This window comes from Hipposideros armiger, unplaced genomic scaffold (assembly GCF_001890085.2).
Source record: "Hipposideros armiger isolate ML-2016 unplaced genomic scaffold, ASM189008v1 scaffold_503, whole genome shotgun sequence".
NCBI classification, from domain to species: domain Eukaryota; kingdom Metazoa; phylum Chordata; class Mammalia; order Chiroptera; family Hipposideridae; genus Hipposideros; species Hipposideros armiger.
In genome coordinates, this window is record NW_017731853.1 from 1242823 (window position 1) to 1252349 (window position 9527).

The following is a 9527-nucleotide window of genomic DNA, read 5'->3' on the forward strand; positions in this document are numbered from 1 at the left end:
AGGAAGGAAGGAAGGAAGGAAGGAAGGAAGGAAGGAAGGAAGGAAGGAAGGGAGGAAGGAAGGAAGGAAAGAAGGAAGGAAAGAAAGGAAAGAAAGAAAGAAACTAGAACATCTAACATCATATACAAGAATAAACTCAAAATGGATTAAAGACTTAAATGTAAGAACCAAAATCATAAAACTCCTAGAAGAAAACATAGGCAGTAAACTCTGACATTAATCTTAGTGATATTTTTTTCTGATATATCTTCTCAGGTAAGGGAAACAAAAGAAAAAAATAAACAAGTGGAACTACATCAAACTAAAAAGTTTTTGCACAGCAAAGGAAACCCATAAAACAAAAACACAGCCTACTGAATGGGAGAAGATATTCGCCAATGATATATCCGATAAGGGGTTAATATCCAAAAAATTTAAAAAACTCATACAACTCAACACCAAATCCAATTTAAAAAATGGGCAGAGAATGTGAATAGACATTTCTCCAAAGAGGACATACAGGTGGCCAATAGTCATATGAAAAGATGTTCAACATCACTAATCATCAGAGAAACACAAATTAAAACCCCAATGAGATATCACCTCATACCTGTCAATATGGCTATCATCAATAAATCAATAAACAACAAGTGTTTGTGAGGATTTGGAGAAAAAGGAACTCTCGTGCACTGTTGGTGGGATTGCACATTGGTGCAGGCACTATGGAAAATGGTTTGGAGGTGTCTCAAAAAATTAAAAATAGAAGTACCTTATGACCCAGAGATTCCACTTATGGATATTTATCTGAAGAAATCTAGAACACTAATTTGAAAAGATATATGCACCCATATGTTCACTGCAGCACTATTTACAATAGCCAAGGTATGGAAGCAACCCAAGCACCCATCAACAGACGACTAGATAAAGAGGTAGTACATATATACAATGGACTATTACTCAGCCATAAAAAAGAATGAAATCTTACCATTTGCAGCAACATGGATGGACCTAGAGGGTTATTGTGCTAAGTAAAATAAGTCAGGCAGAGAAAGACAAATACCACATGATCTCATTATATGTGAAATCTAAAGAACAAAATAAATGAACAAACAAAATAGAACAGACTCATAGATACAGACAACAAACTGACGGTTGCCAGAGGGGAGAGGGGTTGACGGGATGGGTGAAATAGGTGAAGGGATTAAGAAATACAAATTGGAAGTTACAAAATAGTCACGGGGATGTAAAGTACAGCATAGAGAATATAGTCCATAACGTTGCAACAACTGTATATAGTGCCAGGTGGGTACTAGACTAATCGGGGGGATTGCTGAATGAATTATATAAATGTCTAACCACTATGCCATACACCTGAAACTAATATAAAATAACACTGAAGGCCAACTATACGTGAAAAAATCAATAATTTAAAAAATAACACACATTTTTTAAAGCCATTTAAACAAGCGTGTTAACCTTAACCGGGCTCATTTTCCGATAGTACTTATGTCTGTTCCTGAAGTTATAGGCTCTCACAGAGCTCCAACTTCATTTTTCTCTACAGATCAAAAAAAACAAAAACAAAAAAACCTTTAGAAGGCCCTACTGTCACCATGGAGAACTAAATGGGAACATCTCAGTGGCTGCACAGAGTGCCCATTAAAGAAATACCTCTTCCATTAATAATAACAGAAATAATTTAAAATCACTTTCTCCACTGTTGATAACTCTGATCTCTGCACCCGGCCTGAACATCTTTGATTTTCCTCCCTGAACAACCATCAGTCTCTTAGTTTTTCAAAGGCAGAATTGAAGTTTCTTAGTTGCTAAGTGACACTGCAGGTCAGAGTGCCTCTCTCCACATTGCCTCCAAAGTGACAATTACCCCGGATGACGGATCCCTCGCTTTCCACTACACAGGATGCCAATACAGAGAGAGCCGTAAACTGTCACGCTGGACAGAGCCTTCCTGCCTTCATGAGTCAGTGGCCCTTATCCTGACTCTGCTAGCTGTGAGGCAAGTGACTCCACCCATTCGGGAACAGGAGGCCCAAATATTTATTTAATGAATGAATAAATCAATAATAACAGTAATAATAACAACTGGTACTTAGATAGCGTCTATGCTATGCGAGTCATTGTTATAACCACGTTGCATCCATGATTTATCTTAATGGTAGATACTATTATTATCTTCATTTCACTGATGAAGAATCTGAGTCAAGAATGTTTAAGTGACTTACCCAAAGTCACACAGCTGGTGAGTGGCAGATGGGGGATTCACATGCAGGCGGGTGGCTCGGGAGCCCACTCTGCCGCTGCACTCCTCTCTGAACACATGGCTTACTGTGTGCCAGACACTGTTCCAATGCTTCATATTTACTGCCTCATTTAAATCTCTTACCAGTTCTATGAGGTAAGGACTCTCATTACCCTTATTTGCAGATCAGTACAGAGAGGTCAGTAAGTTAGCAAACGTAACACAGCTAGTAAGCTAGGAGCTATATTCAAACCTGGGCAGCCCAGAAACAAAGTACACGTCCTTCACACAAGGGTTTCTCAGCCTCAGCACCACTGATATTTTGGGCCTGCTAATTCTTTGCTGTGGGAAGCTGTCTTTTTTTTTTTTTAATGTTAAGATTTTATTTACAAAGCTTCTTTGTTGTACAAGAAATAAAAATGCTGTTACAATCTCAGTGTTAACTGGTAGCCACAGATGGCTGGCTCACTAATCACAAGTGTCTATGCTACAGCAAGTCTTACATGAAAACCTAACAACACTTTAAATTTTGTTGAGGTGAAGTCCCCAAGCCTGGTGGGGATTTCCAAGAGGGACTAAAAGGAGGAAAGCCGGATGGCACAGGAACTTTTCTTTGGCTCTTGGGGAGGTGGGTGTCCCTGGGGTTTGTATGACAACTCCCTTTACAAAAATAAATAAATAAATAAACAAACAAACAAAAAATGCTACTAAATCCATACAGCTGTCCAACCAATGCTAGTTTTTGTTTGTTTGTTTTGTTTTGCAGGTAATTTGGGGTCTTAATCATCTCTTCCTTCATCTGTTTCTCTCTTCCTCTTTTCACCTTTCCCACCTTCTTCCTCCTCTTCACCTTCATCCTGTTCGTCAACTTCCCCACCATGTCCAAATTCTTTTTCCTCCCCACTGGCGTCACCTTTGTCATCAAACTCCTCCTCATCTTCTCCTTCTTTACCCCCCTCTCCCTCCTCCACACCATTCACCTCGGCGTCTGAGTCAGCCGCCTCTCCATCCTCTGGGTCACCGCCATCCAGGTAGGTCAGCTGAGGCAGGAACCTGAAGTCACTCGCTAGTCATTCAGGTTAGTAACCTCCCAGTTAAACGGATCCAGGCTTTTCAGATATTCTAACTTTTCAAAGGTTCCATGGTGCCGATACCTTTCAGTTTACTTCCAGTTCAGATGCGTGAGATTTGGAAGTCTTTCTGCTGACCTGTCCAGACCTCCCAAGATTCTATTGTCACTACATTTTTCCATGTAGGTAGTTTGAGGAGATTTGAAATGGAAATCAAGTCTACATTTATTAAACTGAGGAACTCTTAAATTCACGGATTCAGCTGTTATGCCCTCAATTTTCCCATCCTTTGATTTGCAAGTTAAAAGGACAGGTTCTTGAACAGGTTCCTCAGCTCCAGGTGGATCCCTTCTTCATGTCCACGTGTCCCTCTTCAAACTTAACTTTCCGCGGGGAGGCTGTCCAAAGGGGTCTGCTGGGGCAGGGGCCGGACCTTGTCCCGGGCGGTGAGCAGAGCCCCGGAGCCAAGTTACCCACCGGAGTGGGCAGAAACCAGGGACAGAAAGGAGGCTGGAGCGCAATGCTGGCCCCACTATTGTAAAAATATTCAAGGAGGGCCGGCTGAGTGGCGCGTTGGTTAAGAACTGGCTTGGGACGCCAGAGAGCCCCAGTTCGGATCCCACATATGAGGGCCAGTGACACTGCCCTCTACAGCTAAGATGCTGAACAACAGCTCGACCTGGAGCTGGGTTGCCGTGAGTCGCCGGCGACGGCATAGGCTGCAGCCCCTGATGCAGTGGGTTGCCATAAGCTACTGTGTGTAGCCAGCAGCCAGCGTGAGCGGCCAGCAGCCGCAGTGAGCGGCCGTCCAGAAGCTGGTGACTGATCTGCCTCGCCCGGGAAGAGCACAATGATGGTGCCAACTTGGGCCAGTGAAGCAACGTCCTCCACAACTAGACTGAAGAACAAAAGGACAGCAACTTGTCTGTTCCCCTTCCCTGATTCCCCAGTGCTGTTCCTGTCCCCCAATTCCCCAATAAAATCTTAAAAAAAAATGTTCAAGGAAAAGAGCGTGATGTCTTGATGAAACATTATAAAACAACAGGCTTAGCCAAGAAGTGCTCCATGATGATTGGGTACTGATGATTAAAAAAATAAAAGAGGGAGTAGTTTATTGAAGAAATTAATAATTAAGCTGGGGAATGAACTTTTTTTCCCAGTTGAGAAGAAAAAAATCATAGGCTAGATTCACATTTTACAGAGACTAGAAAAATATCAGTTTTTATTGTTTCTCTCTTTTCTCCCTTAAAAGAGGAAAGATTAAGAAACTGTGCAGACAAAAAGGTAATTTTAGGCCTTGAAATTGGCAAGGTCATATTTTTCATGAAGAGATGGTTAAGGAGGGCTGGCCCAGGGTCAGGAGGAGGAAATGAAGCCTTCACCAGAGGTTTGAACAGTCAAGCTTTTCGTCTCTGCCATGACACCTACCACAGCCCAAGGGTCCTGGGCTTCCTACCCTGAGTCGCTAGGCCTGTAAGACGGTCAAGGTTACCCTGAGGTAGAGAGAAGGATGAAAATTAAGCTAAGCAAGTGTCAGGTATATTGAGCCTAGGGAGGAAAAAGACAACAACATTCAACTTGTATTTAGCTATTTGATAACGTATTTTACATACCTCACTAAATCTGTCCAAAAAAATAGCAATCAGAAATCATTGGATTCTGCTCTTGTGTTGATAGTGTTGTTGTTCATAGAAAAAGGCCTGAGAGTGGTGAATGTCTCCAGATTTCTGATTCAGTTTCACCACAGCATCGCCACTGAACTTGGCGGCAGCTCTCAGGGACTGTAAGAACAGTGCTTAGAAAAACATAATGGGCCTTGAGAGAAGCAGAAGAAACACCCCCCCCCACTCTACCCCACTTGCTGGAGGGGGGAGCCCAGGGGAAGGTGTTCCGGGCCGTGGAACTAGACAAGGGGCAGAAGGCAGGGATGAGGACAGCACGGGCTAGAGGGCAGGCGGGGTTATTCAGCTGCAGCACAAATACATGGAGACGAAGTCTGCATCGAGCTGACCCCATTTGGGAAACTAGGAAAAAAAAATAAACCCTCCTCCTTCATGGGAAGATGCCAGAACTTAGTCTTTTTTTTTTTTTTCAGAACTTAGTCTTGAGTTATTCTGGTAAATGAGGGAGTAGCAGGTAAATGGAAAATTCCAGGCTAAGGGACTAGCGCGGCCAAGGCAGGAAGGTTGAGAGAACAAATCCTGTCTGAGGAACTAGAACTCTCTCAGCAGAGCTGGTGCCCAGAATTCAGGGATGGCGGTGGGGCGGAGCTAGAGAGGAGGCTGGGCCGGGACAAGACAGGATGACGGGCATCCTTGGGTTTCAGACTGAAGGCGGTGGAGCTCCTAACTACACCTGGCATCTATCTCTGCCCTTGGACTCGGCAGACATGACAACCTCCACCAGCATCCCGGGATTCGGTCACTGCTCCGCTCACGGGTTCCAGGGGAGGGGTCAGAGCAGCCCTCTACTGGGTGCTCATTCTAACAGCTTAACTAACCATCTAGGGGTTTATGAGTGATGCACTGATATCGCCATACCTCTCCAACTGCTACTTTGGTTTGCCAAGACAGGGTATCAATAGACATCATGGAATTAATTGTCATTTGCCAATTCTGATACAAAATGTTACCCAGTAAAAGTTTTCACATTGCCATAGCTCCTGTAGCTTTTGAAATGCTTTCTGACTTTACTCAGCACAGGGGAGAGAGTTTCAGAAAGATGTGATCATGGGGGGAGGTCTACGTGTTGTATACACTTGTAGGAAACAGAAGACCAGACGCACGGCCTCGCCCCTCCCTTAGACATTGCTCCCCTCAGGCAGATACAGGGGCACAGGTCCGGGGCCCACGACAGCCTCCACTTCTCCTCTAACATTTAGATTTCCACTCCACTCAGAGAGGCTCTTCAGAGCCAATCGTCCCTCTGGTTGCCTCCCTGAATCTATAAGGAAGAGTGCAGGCAGCCCGAGAAGTGACAGGGCTTGGCCCTAGGAAGGTCGCTATGACGATGCCGTCAATATGAGGAAAAGGGACATCCGGAGGGGCCCAGGCTCATAGAAAGAGCAGGTAAATAGTCTGTATTCTGCCCTGAGACGCATGATTAAACCCCTGTGCTGCTCCCAGTGAGGCTCATGGGCGTTCCAGTCAGGGACTAGGAGCAGCACGCGCGGGGCGGGGAAGGGAGTAGTTTATCACTGGCACCATTTAGAACTGGCAGCTCCTGGTGATAATAGAAATAGTCCAACTTCCTGTTGATATTTTAATATTTGTAAATTGTTTATAGACAATCCACTAGCATGGATCACTCCCACCCTGATCTCACTTTTGAGGTGGCCCTGCTCCTCCCTGGGCTCTGGTTACCACAAATGGGCTGGGGTGTCAGACTGATAAAACTGATAAAATGGGATTTTTCTGAGCCCCAGTTGGCACTCGGTTGTTTAATCAGCAGCAGTGTACTTTCTGCTGCTTAGAAACCGCAAATCGTGTGCCTTCTTTGGAACTAAAAAGCTGTCAACTATTTCATCGCAATTGAATGGGCTTTCAATCACGTCACTCTAAGGGACAAACTTGACCTTTTCATTTATTCCTTTATCCCACATGTACCCAGCATCTCCCTTGTGCTTGGCATGGTGCTAGCACTGCTACAATGTCCCACACGGCTAGACATGTGAGACGTGGTGTGGTCACGGGGTGGTGGAGGTGGGAGCGCACGGAGCATGCCCAGTGGAGGGTTTTGAAAGATGCGTGGGAGTGAGCGGCGTGGCGGTCGAGTGGGGAAGGAAGACTCCCAGGCAAAAAGGCAACGCTTCAGGCCTGGGGCCCAGCGAGTGGGTGGGGCTTGCTGAGAGAGACAGCTGGGCCGGAGGGCAGGGGCCTGACGCCTCATGTGCTTGGATTTGCACTTCATCAGGACTTACCACACCACGAGCGTGTGCTGTGGGCTCGTGGACATTTTCAGAGCTTCATTAAATATAATGAGGATACGGGGACTACCCTTTGCTGAAGAATTTCCCCGTACTCAGTTCCACCATTTAACTCTTATTGCTTTGGTTAAATCCTAGCAGAGTAATGAAATCACTGCAGATAATCAGCGAACTGGGCAAAGAGCATGGACTGAAGGCTGGACTTCCTCACCTACGAACTCTCCTTCAACTTTTCTTACCTGTCCCACCATGCAGCCAAACACTTCCGTGTCATTTCTGCATACCCCTTTCCTCACCCTTCTCAGTTTGGTTCCCTGAGCTCTCTACTTGTGATATGTCTCTGCTGTCCATTTTCTCCATTCTGCTCCTGTTGTTTCTTCTAGTGTTCAGAACCAGTCCTTCTCAAAGGCCCGTATTTCAGTGTCTTCCCCCCAAAAAAACCTGTCCTTTCTTCAGTCCCTCCGAAACCACCTCAGACCTGCCTCCACCCTGCAGTAGCCATCTTTCCAAAACACTCTTCTGATCCTATCATTCCCAGCTCCAAACTTCAGAGATTCCCCACGGAACTTGGCATCCAGCCCACCCTCCATGCACGGTGCCCAAGCACATGGCTCCAACCTGCCTTTGCACACTTGCCTTCCACTCCTCACTAACACAGCTTTGCTTCCAACAACCCTGCATCCCCCCACCCTGCCTTCACATTCATTCCATGGATATGCAGCCTGGGCAGTCACATGGCCTCCGCCCTCAGAAAGCCCATGCTTGGTGGAAGGCTCTGATATCACTGTCTTGAAATTTTTAATGATGCCTGAAACAAGGGGCTTATTAGCATTTTCATTTTGCACTGAGTCCCACAACTTGTGTTGCTGATTCTGCCTGGTCTGTATCCCTAGCTTTACTCATGTTGTTCTCTCCACAGGAAGACCTTCATCTACCCATTCCTCCCTGCTAGAACCTGACCCCTCCTTCAAGGCCCAGCTCAAGGCCTGGCCAGCCTCCCCAAGCCTGAAGCAGGCCCTCCTCTGGGCTCCCAAAGCGTTTTGCTTTTACTTTGGTTTCAGCACTTGTCACACATAACTCACAATTCAGTTATTTGCAAACATGACTCATCCCCCCACCAAAAGGACAGACAAGCTTCCGTTGGGTGGGGGGTGGGGGGTGGGAGGTATATTCTTTCACCCCTGTTGCTCCTCAGTGCCTGGCACAGTGTAAACGCAGTACATTATTAATGAACTGAATTCCACTTTCCGTAATAACCCAGTGATTTCTTGGCCACCAGTTCCTCTACTCCCTGTGAGCTGCTCTAGGCCCAGCCCAGTTCCGCTGACTGCGCCCATGGTAACTTCTGGCTACCTCAGAAATGATGGTAAGATAGGAATGGGTACGAGGCAGCCAATTACTTGAGGAGAGTGAAATGATTTTGTAACTAGTAGTGCACATGAATAGCTGACACAGTGAAAAGAAGAAAAAAAACACACCCCAATTTGAAAGTCAATGGGCCAGCAAAATTTTACACAAAAGAGAATTGATTCCCAGTTGTATATAAAATTGCCCCTTTGAAAGTAAGGGGTACACAGGAATACCCCGAGAGCCTTCCTGAGGTTGAAGACATTCCACCCTAAAAGTAGCCATAGCTGTTTTCTCCGAGGACTGTGTTGCATCAAGAAAAATTCCAACAACAAGCACTCTCCCTGTATTTTTCTTATAGCCCATTTTAATCCACTCATGTCATTTTCTTCCTTAAAACCCTTCAAATTCTCTTACTAGAGAACAGCATCTAAACACCTTAGTAAAAAAATACTCAATACTTATTGAGTGCTTTCTTTGTACCAAGCACTATGTCAAGTGTTTTACAGATTATTTTACTAAATCCGCACACACCTAGTGAATAGGTACTGTTATTAACATTACTTTAAATATTTGAAAACTGAGATGCAGAGAGGTTACGTCCCTTGCTCCACATCACACAGGAACAAGTGACAGAAGCAAGATTCGAATCAGGCAGTCTGAGGCCTGAACACTTCATCACTGCACTGGCCCTTGCCTATCTGCCCAGCCTCATTGCTCACACTTCTCCTCTGTCTCCTGCCCCTCACTCAGGCCCATATGAGCTTTGTACAGTGCTCTGAATATGCCCAGTTCTCTCACTCAGGGTCCTGAGCCTTTGCTCCAGCATGTCCACGAATCTGGTGAATGTGACCCCCTTAAATTAGGGTTTCAAATTTGGGTCTTGGGACTCCTTTCCACTCTTAAATGACTGAGGACAAGAAAGAGCTTCTGTTTATGTGGACTA

The 9527-nt window shown here is 45.4% G+C and overlaps 1 pseudogene; it reads right to left on the reverse strand.

The window, feature by feature from the left end:
• Nucleotides 1-3018: 3018 nt before the first annotated feature.
• Nucleotides 3019-3660, reverse strand: LOC109396119 (acidic leucine-rich nuclear phosphoprotein 32 family member B pseudogene; annotated as a pseudogene).
• Between the last annotated feature and the right edge of the window lie 5867 nt (nucleotides 3661-9527).